The sequence below is a fragment of the Takifugu flavidus genome, chromosome 4, assembly GCF_003711565.1.
Source record: "Takifugu flavidus isolate HTHZ2018 chromosome 4, ASM371156v2, whole genome shotgun sequence".
Taxonomy (NCBI): domain Eukaryota; kingdom Metazoa; phylum Chordata; class Actinopteri; order Tetraodontiformes; family Tetraodontidae; genus Takifugu; species Takifugu flavidus.
In genome coordinates, this window is record NC_079523.1 from 12,327,112 (window position 1) to 12,344,739 (window position 17,628).

The 17,628-nt window shown below is 41.3% G+C and overlaps 1 protein-coding gene across 3 annotated transcripts in view; it reads left to right on the plus strand.

Annotated features, from left to right (window-relative positions):
* Positions 1-17,628, plus strand: part of tafa3a (TAFA chemokine like family member 3a) — a 72,127-nt gene that overhangs the window by 26,442 nt on the left and 28,057 nt on the right. The gene's annotated exons all lie outside the window — the stretch shown is intronic.

Below are 17,628 nucleotides of genomic sequence, written 5' to 3' on the forward strand. Positions count from 1 at the left end.
TCTCACCCTCAAATAACTTCTCTGAAAGCCGTTTTTGCCACTGAGCCAATATAAAATCATGTCCAACTTTGATATTCTGACTCGTTCTACTTACTCCCCCAGAGGAGGTTGTGTTTTATTCTTCGTAATGAGGCGTCTCAGACCAGATTACAGTGGATAAAGGAAGCTGGATGAAATACTGAGAGCCCCTACGCGAGTCCTCTCCTCTGCTCACACTGCCGTTAAGAGCAGAAGGCAGAAGTGTGACTACATGATCTCATTAGCATGAGGGCAAAGATAGGGTTTGACATGGGTGCTGTTATTAAAGGAAATGCTTGGTACCTCAGTCCAAAGCTATAATTTATAAAAGGATGATGCCAAGGCCAAGGTAAAGGTTAGCACAAAATTACACAGGTAGTTGTGTTGTTGTGTTGTGTGTGGAGTATGATGTCAGAAGACACCAGGATGAAGAGATTAATTAAGGGTGAGAGGTTCTGTAAAATGTTTAGAAGGCAGTAAAAACATCAGGCTTTCATGATAAATCATTAAATAAGACAAATTGGTCAACAAACTGGATTATAAAATAAACCTAAATCAACAACAAAAAACTTAATCTGATAATCTTAAATTATTATGAAGCGGGAGTTTCAGTTTAAGACACAGGAAAAGCTTCCCACACAAAGCAAGGAAATAAATAAATATATTAAAAAGCTAAGTGGAGCTTCTAAATATATCTTGTTGATGTCCTAGATTATTTTCTGGCAAGAAAGAAACAACTTCCTTGTGACCGTGAGGTTGCCAGGTAACCCACCTTAACTTCGGACAACAAATTACTGCATCTGAGAAATTGACATCATAATATAGACTTTCGAATTTGTATTTTTGCGACTCCTGTTTTCGGCAGCTGTACATGAGCAAATTTAGACGCATTCAAACACGTCTTGCAAATTTCCACAATCGGAGATGTTGTGAGAGGACCTGCAGCTGGTTGTAACTGATGGGATCCTGCATTGTTTCTAAAATGACCCACCTCACAAACAAATATAGCAATTTGAAGATCCTCATCCAGTTTTGTTTGCTTGGTGAACAGACTTTTTTGGGGCGCACATTTATTGCAGGTTGCCGCATCCTACACCTGAGTCCCCTGCCATGCATCCACAAAAGTGTTTTCTTCCTGATTCGTTATTTCCTGTTTGGCCCCAAAACAGAAATAATGAAGGAAACAGTGAAAGAAACTGTTCATATGTTCAAAATAAAGACTCTAAATTGAAAAAAACAAAAACAGGAACATGTGGGTGGGGGCATAAAAAATGTGAAACAGGAAACTGTTTGAGTATGAAATTAGCTTCTTTAACCAGCGTTGGCGTAACAAGTTGGCTTTTATTTTTAAAAAGTGGATAAAGTCAGCAAGATCTTTATGAAAATGTGCAAAGCCATAAAATTTGAGATGACATTTTCGTTTACATTAATTGAAATAAAATGCACGGAAGTGACAAAGTTACCGTTACAACCTGCCGCTGCATTATGCCAAAATACACACAAAATCCTCCGACAGTGACGAGAAAGGTGGCTTTGAAATTGTGACTGTAGCTCCAACGTACTTTTTTCTCCATAGAACCTTACTAGAAAAGATTCTTCAAAGAGCTCCACTGCATTTATATATGACACTTAGCTGTCAGGATCACTCAGGCTCTCTGTTTATTTGCATTTTACGTTTTTGTCAGCTGCTCTCGCCTCGTTCGCACGGCGTTTTGAAATAGAGGAAGGTCACTTTTGGAGGACACCTTTTTCTTTGAAATCTCTGCTGCTCTAACAAGAAAAAAAGGAGGCTTATATCTGGGAGCTGCGTGGAGCACGTGTTACCATCTGGAAAGTGGGGAGACTGTAGCTGAACAGACAGCTGCCAGGTAGGAAGAAGGCGCTGTAGTAGATGACTGTAGAAGTAAAAACAAGCTGTGATGTCAGCAGTCAGCAACGTGTCAATCCCTCCAAAATGAGGCTGTGCACGTGTATGCATGCACGGACATAGTTACAGTAATTCTCTTATGTGATTTCTGCGGACATCCACTGTCAGGTAAGATTCTCTCCAGTGCACTCAGTATAATAATAATGAAACACACCAGCTAATTGGTAAACCCCTGGAATGATTGTAGGTTTAGCATCTTTAGCACTGAGAGTGTAAGCAGTTGGTATTTGACTATTTTTTTTTTTGTTTGCTTTTTTTAGTTTATCAGTGTGCTGTTGTGCATGTGCTTACACCTCTGAGATTAAGCCAAACAAGCTTATACAATCCACTTAGCATAAAGACAAGTATTAACATGCACAGTCACAGGCCACGTAAATCGCTGATTAAAATGAAAAGAGTGAAAACAGCAGCTATGACTATTTTAGTCACACAATGGTTGGATGATCAAAGGGAAAGGACAAAAACAATGCTGGGACTCAGGTTTTACTTTAATTAATGACAGGTCGGATGAAAAACAGTGACTTTAATCTCACCTCTTGGAGCAGATTTGAAGATAGAGGATGTCTTATGATAAAAAACAGAAATTTGAGATTTTTCATGTAACACTATATCCAGGTACTTGAGTAAAAGTAGTAAGTTCTATTTTCAGTCCTCAAAACATCACATTACAAAAACCACGACCTCATCTCACTCTCAAATAACTTCTCTGAAAGCCGTTTTTGCCACTGAGCCAATATAAAGTGTTGTAGAAATTCAGTGAGTGAGCCCCATTCTCTCCAACACACTTGTTAGATTTTATATAATTGTTAATGAATAGTGTGCGCATGCAAGTCACTCATTATTTGGATCATTTAGAGTGAATGGTGAGGTTGACGTACACAGGGAGGCCCAGGGTGACAAAGTCAATTCTCGTGTAGTGTATCAACTTTTTGAATCCTGTGCAAGTGTTTTGAGCTCATTCTGCTGTGACCTCTCAGGTAAATTTAAGCCAAATTCTGCGATCCTTGAAAGTGTTTTATTTTATGTAAACCAACTGATAACTGAAAATTTGGTGTTCACAAGGATTTTACGGCTCTAAAACCACAGTGAGTAAAATACATTTTCTATTTAGCTCTTTAAATGAATAGCAGAATGAAAGGCATTTCTTCTGACCTTGGAAATAAAACCAAGTTCAGTAGTTGCCAAGCTACTGTAAATAACTAGAAACAGGTTATATATAAGACGTTTGACTGGTTGCTTTTTAAGCATTTTTCCTTTCAATGCCGATACGAGAACAGTAATTCGTTATGTTGATTTCAAATTATTCGGTCATTACCTAAATTTTGGCAAATAAGTCACATCTCAGAGGGTTCACTGAAATCTAACCAGACCATTCCAGGTCAGAGGAGTGTTAAAGTGGTAAATGCAATCTGTCATGATTTATGCAACAGTTCTCTGAGCGGAAGGGGGGGGGGTCTGGACTAATAACACCTGAAGCTTTCCTAAGCATGTAAACACACCTGTATTGACCTATAGGCACCCTGATACTGATAACTTAATGGTCACCGCTGCTGCATAATGGCAGCTGTTAGACATAAATGGTCCCAATGCTGTGAACACACAGAAGAATACGCACTGTATATATGGGTGTAATAACACTTGACTTGTCTCTGAGCCTACTCTGAGCATTTTAGTGTTGTGTTTGATCCAGCTTAAACAACAAATAAATCAGTTAAAGGGTGTAAATTTTAACAAGCCTGGACATTTTTTTGTTTTCTCTATTTTCCCACGTGATCTGATCCCTCAACTCCGTTTAATCTGGCATCTCTGTGTTGCTGCCAGAAACAGACAGCAAGTTGCTGAGGGACAGAGTTTCAAGGTACAAGAAAAGTGCAGACACCCAGAGGCAGAATTGGATGGCTCCGATTTTCTTCTCCTTTATTAAAATTTTGCCACCCTTCCCCTTCTCCTTTACATCAGGGGGTATCTCTGAATATAGGCAGCAGTAAGTTTAAAAGAGCATTAAGTGTGGTAAAGAGGGACAAAAATAGAGTTCAGTGGCACAGACGGTACAGTCGGAACAGAGGAAGGTAATATTTTAACGAGCTGCGGTTAGTAAATCATCAGCAGAGCCCCCCCACCGAGCCACCTTAGCTCACAGGTGAAAGACAGTGTTTAAGAGAGAAGTGCTACCGCTGCGCCACCACTCAGAAGAAACGCAGAAGCATTTTCCTAGATGAAATGATTGTGTTCCACAAAGTTCTGACTCTGAAGGTAGGTTTTCTTAAATGTCTGTGTAGATTCTCAGTCATCCAGGTCATTGTTATCCAAGGTAGTTTTCTCTGCCAACTGGACTGTGCTTCTGGACTGTGGGTCTCTCAGAAGTTTTGGAGGATCCTCCAGAAACACGACATACCGGTTCAGTTCAAACCTAGCAACACTCTCAGACAGAGACTGGTACACCTGAAGGACAAGACACCAAGACACAAACAAAGTACCGTAATGTTGTTTATGCTGTACAGTGCCAGGAAGAATGCAAGGAACTGTATATTGGTGAATCCAAGCAACCTCTCCACAGAAGAATGGTGCAACACAGACATGCCACCTCTTCAGATCAGGACTCAGCAGCCCACCTACACCTAAAGGAGAGCGGTCACTTCTTTGAGGACAGCCAAGTATGGAAACTGGCCAGAGAAGACCGCTGGTTTGAGAGGGGTGTCAAGGAAGCCATCCATGTCAAATTGGAAAAGCCATCCTTAAACAGAGGTGGTGGGCTGAGGCACTTCTTATGACCCACGTACAGTGCAGTCCTCCACTCCTTCCACCAACAAACCAAACGTTCACACCATTCCAGGAGACCCGGTTTTCGTAAATGTTGCGTGTGTGTGTGTGTGTGTGTGTGTGTGTGAGGTGGTGGGGGCATTGCTGCGGTAATTACTGTACATCAATAGTGGTTCAACTGTTTAGAGTGGGAGTTTTGGTTTCAGATGGCTCCGTTTTTCAGGTCGCTGTTGGAAACTGAAAGACCCCGAACCGCCACGCGCTGCCATGATTGCCTATCCAAGTTCCATCATTAGTTCAGGAGTAATAAATATGAACAATTGAGTCGGTTTCCCTGAATATTTTTAGTAGTCTGACATACAGAAAATCAGGCAGACACATTTCATGACACAGAATTCCTCAATTCTCTTTCTGGTGGGTTTGATGGAATGCTACAGAAGAATTTCTGGGTCAGGTAACATCCATAAATCTTTCTTATTGAAACTGTCATTTCTGCTCCAGATCACCTCATCCCTCGCTTAAAGGCGAGAACAACAAGAGGGAAAAGAAATAAAAGCCAAAAGAGACACTAAAGGAAGATTGTCTAGACATTTGTTGCGGGGAGATTGATCCTTCCCGTTCTGGATCCGATTCAGTTCTCATTTATGGAATGAGTACAAAGCAGAGAGGAGAAGTGCTTCAAAAAGAAATGGGGACCGAAGCGCAAATCAACATTCACCTCATACACGCAAAACAGCGGTTTTCCACCCTGTGGCCTTGAGTTTGCCGCTCAGGCTGCCATTGCTTGTTTCACCATATCTTTATATGACACCTCCACATGCTGATGTGTGCTTGATGTCTTGGTATTGAAGTTCAGTATTTAACATTGACTTTAATCACCTAATTACTTTGGCTTTTGTGTTTTTCTGAGTCACACTCAGTAAATGTGACTTCTTTTGTGTTCCAGAAGCATCAGGGAGCTGCAGGATTAGAAGTGGGTATAAATGAGCAGACAGGAGCTAATTAAGTGTAACTTTGTCATAAACATCCGCATGCAGTTTCATATATCAGTAATCCTGTATGACCGGGGTCGCCGGGGACAAGGTTCTTGGTCCGGCGCAGACAGCTTATTTATATATAGGATGATGTAATAGATTTTACTTCGTCCATTAACAGATCATTTGACACTGTAATTAAAAACAGCTTGACAAATGAATCAATTCCCCTCGAGTTGCTTTGGAAGATAAGCTGCACCATTTGTGCGACACGAGAGTGCGGTAGGTCTGTGCAATATGTTTAACAGGTACTTTTGAACACCAAGTGAGGGTGAATAAAAACAATGAAGCAAAGCAAAAATGAATAAATAAATGAGGGGTGTGTGTGTACAGCAGATAAAATGGGCAGGAAGTCTAGGGCTTCAACCTTGACACGACTCAAGCAATACCAACCTGCAAACAGCCTGCTCGACACATTCCAGCCTGGTTTCTGAAGTCATCACAGAACTGAAACAGTCCTTCCCAAAGTCCCAAACAACCTCCTACTCCTCTCTTGATTCTGGCTCCCTTGTCAATCTCCTCCTCCTTGACCTTGGTGCAGCTTTTCACACCATCAATCGCTCCATCCTCCTCTGTTGCCTGCAATCCTTTGGCTCTCTTGGTTTGCCTCCTACCTGCCTGACAGATTTCACTACATTTTAATCAAAAACCATAAGTTCCACTCCTCACACGGAGACCCTCAAGGCTCAGTGCTCGGTCCCACTCTTTTCATTCTGTACATGCTCACACTTGGTCACACCCTCCTCCGCCATGGTTTACACTTCCACCGAAGCGCACAGCTGCATAGCTGCGCCTAACCAAAGCCATCACTCCCACCATTCTCTCCACCGACTGCCTCATTGTCATAAAGATTTGGATACACAACAACTTCCTCACACTCAACTGCAATAAACTGGAACCTATCATCATCGGCCCACAATTCCTTCTCCCCTCCATACACAACTGATGCCTCTGCATTGATGGTCACTGTCACCTGCCTGGCCCAAAAACCTCTGCAAGGATCCTGCTCCCACCTCCAAGACACACATCAAACCCATCACTAAAACATTGGGCCAGATTCACCAATATGTTCTGAAGAATCTTCTTAGATTCTTTCTTAAGTTGTGTTTAAGAAGTTTCTTAAGAAAACCCTACGTCGGATTCACCAACGCGTTCGTAAGCCCCAGAATTGTTCGCAGCTGTGTTCTTAGATTGATGAATGCCATCTGTTCGTAAGTTGAAAGCGTGTGCCAGGTGAGTCTAATTAACATACAATTAGCATAAGTCACCGCCCACTAATGCCCATAAAAGGAACTGCAGCAGGACCCTGTAGACCAGGGGTGGGGAACCTCCGGCCTCCGGGCCGTATACGGCCTATGAGACCATTTCTACCGGCCCGCAACGCAATAAGATTTTTATATTTTATATGTGCACTTATACAGTGGGACCGTTCGCTAAACTCCGCGAGCTGCGAGTAGCAGCAGTAGCGTATTTTTGCCTTTTGTATCCTGAAATTTCTTTCGTAACAAGAGGAAATATTTTACCGTTTTCTGAGATAAAACAGACTGTTATGTTATGTCCGAGTCAAGGTCAGGGTCAGTGAACACAGCATGTGATGTACGTAGTGGGCTGGACTGATTGACACGGACGAAAAATGCATAGCGAAACACGACGAGTTGAAAGGACAGATGCGTTTGGATAAAATTAACGCTCTTCGCCGGAGTTTGGAGGCTCAACAAGCAGCTTTCACACGACCATGTACCAACAGAGAGAATATTACGCGTGCAAGTTTTGTGGTGAGTGAATTAATAGCCACGAAGCTGAAACCTCACGATGAAGGAGAGTTCGTGAACGTGCCTCGTAGCCGCCGCCGGACAAAGTAAAATTGTTTCAAAGCGTGAATTTTTTTTCGTGAATAACAATTGAACTAAGACATATATTGTTATGATTCCAGTGACTAACGGTATGTTTTTATGGTCAAGGAATCTAAATATGTAGTCAAAGTATATGTGGGACTAATATTTATGGTGGAAATCACAATATGCCAGGAATTGTTGCGCTTGGCGGAGGTCTGCGCTCTCCGACTGATTTCTAGTTGTTATTATTATTGTCTTTATCTTTCTTTCTCTTCATTTATTTTCTTGATTATCTTGTTGTATTGCAGTTTTTGTAAGTAGAGGCCTCGAACAGGCCCTTACGGGTCTCTTGCCTCAACTCTGCACCTCTTTTTTTATTGTTTTGTATGACCATGAAAACATATTTTACTTGTTTGTCATTTTCTATTTTTTTTGGTGATTTTATATGCATGTGTGCTAAATAAATAATTCAAACTCAAATGCAGCAATCATGAGACTTAGTAACACAGTGGTTCTAGACTTTTTTTTTGCATCCCTATGTGTTCATAATAGTATGGCCCTCGGAGGACTTTATAAAAATTGAAATGGCCCTCGATATGAAAAAGGTTCCCCACCCCTGCTGTAGACAGAGCAAAAAGCAGCCAAATGCCCAAAGCGAAATGCCCAAAGCTGGCCTCTCCACGCCTGATTTCTGACGCCGTGTTGAACAATCAAGAAAGGATGGCTAACACGCTTGATAAAATTGTCTCAACCCTGATGACTATAGCCAACACGCTTAAAGAAATCAACGAAAATGTAAAAAAATAAGAATGTAAAAAAATAAACGTGTAAAGGCTGTGCTCGGATTGTGACAATAATGCATTTTTTTCACAAACGGGCAATTAATCGCGCTCGAACGCGAACCGCGTGCCTGCAGTCTGGCCCCATCATTGCGTCAGGACGCACATCCTCACGGGGTTGTGGCTCTGTGTCCAAACACATCCAGCGCCCCTTTAACATGCCGATGGTGCATTCAATGGTGGAGCGACTGCGCGCATGCATCTGATTGAATAAAACTCCTGTGGAGTCTGAGGGTTGGTCAGTGGTGTCAACAACCAGGGAGCCAGGGCATATCCTCGATCACCTAATAAAATAAATCAAGATAAAATCAAATAAAAAGACAGTTTTGGCATGGTTTCCAATTTGGTTGATTAATGTTAAGTCATTGGCACATTTACGTAATTTTAAAATTCTCCGTAAATCACCAAAAATAGGAAATAAACAAATAAATAAATAAATATAACAGAATTATCATTGTAATATTGAATTTTATTGAACTGCACAAGAGAAGAAAACACAACCATGCCAACATGTCGGCACTGAAATGTGCGCAAGAGTACTCCTGAGTGTTCGTAGGATTTGTTCTTACCTACGAATAAATCCAGGATAAGAAGAAATTGGTGAATGCCACAATCTTCGTCAACTGTTCGTAAGTGGGACTTAAGAACAAATTTGTTCGTAAGAACGCTTCGTGAATCTGGCCCATTGTTCTTTGGAACACCTTTCCTCCTCAGCTGCTGAAACAGTCATCCACACCTTCACTGCCTCCAGACTAGATTTCAGCAGCAGCATCCTCGATGGCCTCCCTTCAACTGTCCTCCAAAAAATACAGTATATTCAGAACTCAGCTGCCTGGCTGCTCACCCACTCCCACTCCAGGGAATACATTAGTACTATCATCCATCATCTTCATTGCCTACCCGAACAGCAACACATCCACTTCCTGATCCTCCTCATCACCTACAAAGCTCTAAAAAATCTTGCACCCTCATACCTGACTGATCTTCATTGCAAACTCCCCACAGGGAGGGGCCAACATTCTCATCGCCCTCTTTAAGACCAAATACTGTACCGTGTGGGAATAGAGCCTTCACCATCGCTGCCTCCACCCTCTGTGCCCCTCGACATCTGGCCCTCTGACACACTCACATCATTTAAAAGACAAATCAAATCCCACCACCCCCCTGGTCTCTGTTGAGAAAATAACAGGATTAAAAGAAATGTGATTTTGTATTCTACCCAAAGGTTTTCAGGAGACTTGGCCGAAAATGTGTACCATTGCTCAACATACCTTGATCGTATAATGTACATGTGGTAGATTTAAAGTAGTATATCTTACCCAGATCTGCCAGTGACCACATACTGTCGATGTACACATTAAAATTTAATACCATATGGATGACCCTAAAGGCTTTTTCACCATTGGCATGACAACAGCCTGATGAGCTCAGAATACAGTTATCGCTGAAGGATGGCACGTGATCAGGAGGTTATGTCCATCCTGGAATGTAGCCTTCTTCTGGGACCGGTGTGTCTGTGAGTGTGTGTGTGTGTGTGAGAATGTTTCTGCAGGCTGCATGGGACAACAATGGTGGCAGGCGGCATTGTGTCCTGATTTAAGGTGGTAAAGACTGCAGCATTGGTCAGCACAGAACACAGAAACAACTGTCAACACGCTGTGACGTTGCCTGTGTTTTTTCCTCCTGTTCACAGAATGCAGATGTGGAGCAACCCCAGATTGACTAAACATCCACTCAGCTCATTACGCTTATTTGACCAACCCAACTCAACGCAGAATTACCATATGTACATACATACTGTAAACCCCCCCAAAGGCTGTGGTGAGAAAGAACAGTGTGTGAAAAGACTTGAGGTTATTCACATACAATGATTTCCTGCCTGGCTTGTCAATTGATGCTGAACACTTAGAGAAAGAAGACTGTCAGGGGATTGACTCTGGGACTCCAGACTTTCCTCTATAAATGGATCTGCAACTCGTAAACTCGTATCACGATATCAGCCAGTGACAACACTGAGCCAGACAATTATGGTGGGTCACGCTATTAAATATTCTTTCCGCATGCATTGGGATTATCTGATGATGCTCGGTCTGTAATTATATGCAGCAGTACAGACTAAGGAGAAGCTGCATCCATGCTCAACTTACTATAGGGGAAACAAATAAACAGTACACTCTATTCCCTTCCGTAATTGTCTGAGCACTCACCAAAAATGCTGCCTCATTTATACTTTATATTAGCTTGCATAAACAGGCTGAAGTGTGCCCGGAAAGCAGAAACACATGACTCCCTGCTGCCTAGGCACAAAGGAGCAGCACAGAATAAAATCTTTTGAAGGGACTCTAAAAGGGAATTAAGCAGGGCTGTCAAAAAATTTAACTGCTCCGGTTTGAAAAGGGATTCTTTTAGCTCCTTCAACCTCCCTGCTCCCAGAATCCACGGGGCTCTGCCAAGGCTGCAGTCCACACTGCAGATCCTGCTTCCATGGAAAATATACTTATACTCCTAATCTGTTGTTTGTTGACATCACACTTGATTGAGATGACTTCTTAGACATTTCTCTTTTTTTCGGCATTGCATTTTTCTCTTGAAGAAAAAGTAAAGTGCCACAAAAGCCCAAGGTGTCTCGACTGCTTCCTGCTCTCTGGCTGCAGTAAATGATTATAATTAAAATATTATTTAGCCATAGAATTTCCACATTTTCTTTTTTTTAATATTTTTTAAAAATAGCTAATTTATGAATAAATGCTGCGGTTGTGTATAGACAGGAACTCACATAAGACAGAGCTTTCTATTGACATCCAGAATCCCTAACTTTGTGTTGACACAGTGGGAGGAAATGGTTATTACGTGCCATCAATCAGACCTGAGGTAGGCGCTTGGTCTATTTTTAAGCTGTACATTTAAAATTTCTCTTAAGGGTTTGGGGGCATTTGGAAAATTATAAGATAATAGGCTGCATGATTTTTAGCTTCTTGTCATGGAAAATAAGGGTATTAAGGCACAATTTTTTTTGTTGTCTGTGAATATCTTATATTGTAAAATGAATTTTTAATTATTAATTTCTGTTTCATTTCATTCAGTGCAGATAAAACACATTTGAACTATCTTACAGGATGTAAATACATCCAGAACTGATGATAGTTTATGACTGTGTCTGAAACCCACGGTGTTGGAGCTTTGTTTGTATGTAAATTGCTCTGAGAAATTGCTTGTCCAAACATGTCACAGGACTGTGCTGGACACTCAATTATGACCAAAGCTCTCCGATGGCCATCTTCTCTAGCAACTTTTATTCACCACTCTCCTATTTAGATTGAATTCAAATGTACTGCCAGGTCTAGATCTCCTGATTCATTTTTATGGTGCCACTCTGGGTCACCTCGTTCTGTGGGGAGTCTCCATCTGCAGCGTACAGGAGGAATTCAATAAATGGCATTTGTATGTGTAAAGGTCCATGTGTCTGTGCACTGTCAGAAATGTCAGTACCCCCACATGTGATTAGCTTAGCAATGTGCCAAGGGCCCCTTGGTGCCAGATATGCAAAATTTGTTTTTCTTTTGTAGAGTGCTATCCTGTTTATTTATTTATTTTTGTGCATTCATTTTGCCATGTAGCATGTAGTTCATTATGGGTGACTCACGTGCATGGACAGTCTTCTACAGAGGCCAGCATAAGCAGCCTTGCTCTCTTTTGTGCTGTCTGACCGGGCCCCTCTTTATGCCTGCTCTTCCTCGTTCCCAGGCGTTGTGCTGCGCATTTATTATTTATGAACACATGCAAAGCTAGTTCTTCGGAAACAAATGGAACAGGAACCTTGCCTTGCTTCAGTGTAAATAATGCAGTTTCCACAAAGTTGCAGTCTTTCAAAGGTATTGATGGACTTTAAGACTGTACCGCATCGGGAAGTCTCAGGGCGCTTCTGCGCCAGAGCGGTTTAAGCCACTTCAAATGGAGCAGAGTTGGTTTCCTCCAGTAGCCTGTTTGCTTTTTGTTTTCTCCACCTGAAATGTGAATCTCAGTTCACTTGCAAGGGAATCCTGGTGCGCTCTGCTTACTGGACTATCTAACCAACCAAAGAGAGGAAGATGTTCTGCAACAACAGAGCAAACTCAGAGAAGTAGATGAGCAGAGGTTGGAAAACGTCTTGTTTAGTGAGGAGTTGCATGGTTGGATCATTCCTTGTACTTGTGGTGAATAATCCTTCCTTTCAGAGACTGGAACATATGCTGATGTCCTACATGGAAGCTAATAAGAGCCACAAAATAATTCAATGTATATTCCCCCCAAATTCTGCTCTTATTCTGATGCACTGCTGTATTGTCTGTACAACAGTGCCGCCGGCTACAAGAGGACTTATTATTTAGGTGTTACAAATTGTAGAGATGGCTTATTTCCTGAAATCTTTGCTGCAAAGAGTGCTGGAATAAAAGCAAATCTTGCCTCTGAGAACAATAAACATTCTGTTCATGGGGAGGACCAATCAAGCATTTTATTGATGCTCAAAACTGATGGATTAAGGAGCTTCCACCCAGGTCTGCTTTACAGTATGATACCACCCACTTCCACACTGTCTTTCCGTTATTACTGTGTAAAAAATAAAAGAAAAATATATCTGTTTATATTACTGAGATTTATTCTAGTGTCAGATTAATATTGGAGCAGAACTGATACTGGACACGGATGCAAAAAGGATGTGTGTAAGTAGGGAAGATTTAAGCTTCTCATCAGGTATTTTTGTGATTTGTAATGAAAAGGCTGTCCTTTAGCCAGCCACTCCAGCACCTTTGTCCTGCATGGTGATAGTTTGCTAAATAAATTACATACATTCACACATACTTGAATGCATTTACCCTCACATTTTATGGCAATGAAAAAATAATAATCAGCTGATGCTGTGGAGATTGTCCACCCAGTGTCTGTAGGTGGTCACATGATATCATTGGGCCAGATTCACCAATATGTTCTTACGAATCTTCTTAGATTCTTTCTTAAGTTGTCCTTAAGAACTTTTTTAAGAAAACCCTACGTCGGATTCACCAACGCGTTCGTAAACCCCAGAATTGTTCGCAGCTGTGTTCTTAGATTGATGAATGCCATCTGTTCGTAAGTTGAAAGCGCGTGCCGGGTGAGTCTAATTAACATACGATTAGCATAAGTCACCGCCCACTAATGCCCATAAAAGGAACTGCAGCAGGACCCTGTAGACAGAGCAAAAAGCAGCCAAATGCCCAAAGCGAAATGCCCAAAGCTTGCCTCTCCACGCCTGATTTCTGACGCCGTGTTGAACAATCAAGAAAGGATGGCTAACACGCTTGATAAAATTGCCTCAACCCTGATGACTATAGCCAACACGCTTAAAGAAATCAACGAGAATGTAAAAAAAGAAGAATGTAAAAAAAATAAACGTGTAAAAGCTGTGCTCGGATTGTGACAATAATGCATTTTATTCACAAACGGGCAATTCATCGCGCTTGAACGTGAACCGCTTGCCTGCAGTCTGGCCCCAGCATTGCGTCAGGACGCACATCCTCACGGGGTTGTGGCTCTGTGTCCAAACACATCCAGCGCCCCTTTAGCATGCCGATGGTGCGTTCAATGGACTCCTGTGGAGTCTGAGGGTTGGTCAGTGGTGTCAACAACCAGGGAGCCAGGGCATATCCTCGATCCCCTAATAAAATAAATCAAGATAAAATCAAATAAAAAGACAGTTTTGGCATGGTTTCCAATTTGGTTGATTAATGTTAAGTCATTGGCACATTTACGTAATTTTAAAATTCTCCGCAAATCACCAAAAATAGGAAATAAACAAATAAATAAATAAATATGACAGAATTATCATTGTAATATTGAATTTTATTGAACTGCACAAGAGAAGAAAACACAACCATGCCAACATGTCGGCACTGAAATGTGCGCAAGAGTACTCCTGAGTGTTCGTAGGATTTGTTCTTACCTACGAATAAATCCAGGATAAGAAGAAATTGGTGAATGCCACAATCTTCGTCAACTGTTCGTAAGTGGGACTTAAGAACAAATTTGTTCGTAAGAACGCTTCGTGAATCTGGCCCATTGTTTGTGATCCGATGGTCAAAGTTATATAGGTATTAAAATGAACCTTCCGTTTCCCTTTCTGTCTCAAAAACTAACTGCAAGTTGAAAACAGAGCAGGTAAGCTTCAGCTACAGATGAGGGGCAAGTTTGTTAGCGTAGATAAGAAAGCCAGAGTTAATTCTCCATGTGGTAGTCATTAAAGTCATCAAAGTTTTTAAGTCATTAAAAAATAAAGTAAAAAGAAATCCAACTATTTAAAGAAAAACAAACAACAACAAAGCGTGCATTAATACATTTCTGTTAAATTAAGTTCTGCAATAGTTAGCCAAAATGTCAATGTGGAAACATTATCTCATAAATTTCCTGGTATCCATGGTTGAAAGCATGCTGCAGAATTCTGTAAACACATTTACACCTTCAAATGCCTCAATTTGCATTAAATAACTGGGCCCGCTTTCATTGTTCAACCACTGATGAAAAATGAAGGATATTTTATTCCTTTTTCAAACATATTACTGGGGGCTCCGTGCTGAGAGATACACTGCAGAGGGACAGCAGCCTTGGTTGAGGTTAAAGATGGCTTCAGGATTCAGCTGGCCTCCATTGTGATGTTGGCGCTGTGTAAAAACATGTATGTTTTTTTTTTTGAGGACAGGAAATGAAAGAACAGTGAAAAATGTCTCCCACTTCACTCGCTCCTGCAAAAAAATAAAATAAAACACCCATCCAGGAGTGCGCGCATGGAGATTGTTGGTTGGCTGGATTAATGCTGCCGTTTGTCATTTGACTTGGGCTTCTCTTGGCGATGGGTCTTATCTGCTCAGTCACTCATCAGAGCTTAATTGTATAAGAAGGAAAACCTGAGCGAACACTATTTATTCCAGAGTGACTGGCGCTGCTTTAAAGAGGCTGAATAATTTTCTGCTTCAGTGCGCACATTGTTGGATGAAATGTGGAAATAAAGCTTGAAGATCCACTTAGCCTTACTTTGATCTTATTACAGCTTATGCCTAGCTCACAAATTCACTTTATGTCAAAGCGTTTTCCACAGGCTTGAATATTCATTCAGTCAGTTGCATTGGCTCATGCGTAACAATTTTGGAAGGTATGAAATATAACACCTGACTTCTGATTGGTAACCACTAAAAGAAAACAGACAAACAAACAAACCAGAATGACTTTGTATGCAAATGACTCAAAAACAACCAATAGAGAATAAATTGTGTGTAACAAAATGTTAAAGAAGCAAGAGCTGTGAAAAAAATAATTGGATTTATGGATTCTGCCCTGGGTTTTCTGTTTTGCAAGTAATTATTCTTTGCCTGTATTTCACTTGGAATATCTACACACACTTATATTCAAATTAGAACACAGGACCGGGTTTCAGCATCTTCTCATTTTGGAATCATTAGGTGAAGATTGTTTTGCAGGATCACTTCTCCACCCTGAGACTCAAGCACATATTAATCTCGCCAAGCGACCGTGGTTACAGTTACAAGGACATGAAGAATGAATTGTTGAGCATCCAGTTACAATCACTGTTAAAACTGTATGTAATTCAACATGATGCTTATAGCTGCCAAATATAGCTGTGATCACCAAACAAACAATCTAACATTTATATTTTTTAAAAATCGATGCCACTGATATGTTTTTAAAAAAATTAAGCTTACAAATAATGGATGCGAAAGCTAGGTCCTTGACGCCCAAAGTTTTCGCCTTACACTCCATTCATTTAGGTTGGGGTTCCAGAAAATCGCCTCATACATCAAGGAACTATGTGTGTGGCCATATCCCTCAATAGTTTTGACGGATTCATCAGCTTTTAATGATCTAACCAGATAAATGCATGCAAAAATGTGTCCCCCAACTTTACTGCAATGCAAGTAGTTAGAGGTCCAGTGTGCTGAATGTGTGTCATTTGCATGAAATGTGACTGAAATGGTAAAAAGCACCTCTATTTCAAACCAGCAGCACAGGACTCGTCCTCCACATGTGTGACTGTGCAGGGGGATGATTCAATCCGACAGCTATATGTGATCCCTGCTGTGCTGAACCATGTGTCCGGTGGCACAGTACAGGCTGTGAGGACACAGAATGAGTCAGAAGTACATAGACCTGACCGAACCACAACAGGAAATAGAGGGAAACAGCACAATATAGAGAGCCAAGCTGAGCATGTCACTGAACCCCAGCTACGCTGAGCTGACCTCGGCTTCCCCACCCATGGGGATATTTCTCAACAGGTCTGAGCCTAATATTTGCTTCTGGAACTAAGTACTCCACGTCCTCTGCCCTGGCCAATTGTTCCAAAATAACCCTCCACACCAGGCCCGGCAGGGAGAAAATGCTGGACCATTGCAGCAGTCCTCCGCCCCTGCTCTCTAAATTTAATGCTCGTTTTCATAACTCCAATTTCCCTGGCAGCATTAGACAAACTGGGAGTCGACGAATCAAGAGTTTGATTGAGGCAACTGGCAAAGAATTGTAAATCTTAACAGAAATCAAAGGTATGAGAGGTTTTTGGGGTGTATATTATTGGAACAAAATCACTACTCCTGCTGCTGCTGCTGATGATTCTACACCTTGCTTGTCAATAGAGTATAACATAATGTCTAAAAGAGTGGAGGCATGAGTTGAGCTCATGTCTTGCTTTATATATCTTTGATGTCTATGTATGAAGCTGTCATATCTACAGACTGTACAGCATTCTGCACTTGCCTGCCTGCTCAGCCATATGCTGCAGTCTTCAATTATATTTTAATTACATGCTTTGCAGTATTGCCAATGACTTCAGAAGCATCAACGCCCATCAGTTGTCTGGCCCGTGACAAAGGCGGTCTGTTACTTGTTACTTGGGAGTTTCCCCTGGTGTTGCAAATCTTTTATCGCAAATGCAGTACTGGAATTCTTTGCTACAACAGCTTTATTTTTACATAGTGGCAAATATTTCAGCTGCCTAGATGTTTTCAGACTACCTTGATAAAAAATAAGATTGATAAAACATTTCATGGGGCCCCGTTTAATGAAAATGCGCTCACGACTGTCCATTCAATCATTAAACTCACATCGCGGATCTCAGATCTTTCACATATCACACCCAACAGTGGTGAAGTTAGATTGGTGAGGAGGAACTGTTCTGGGAAGTGTTGAATCTGTTA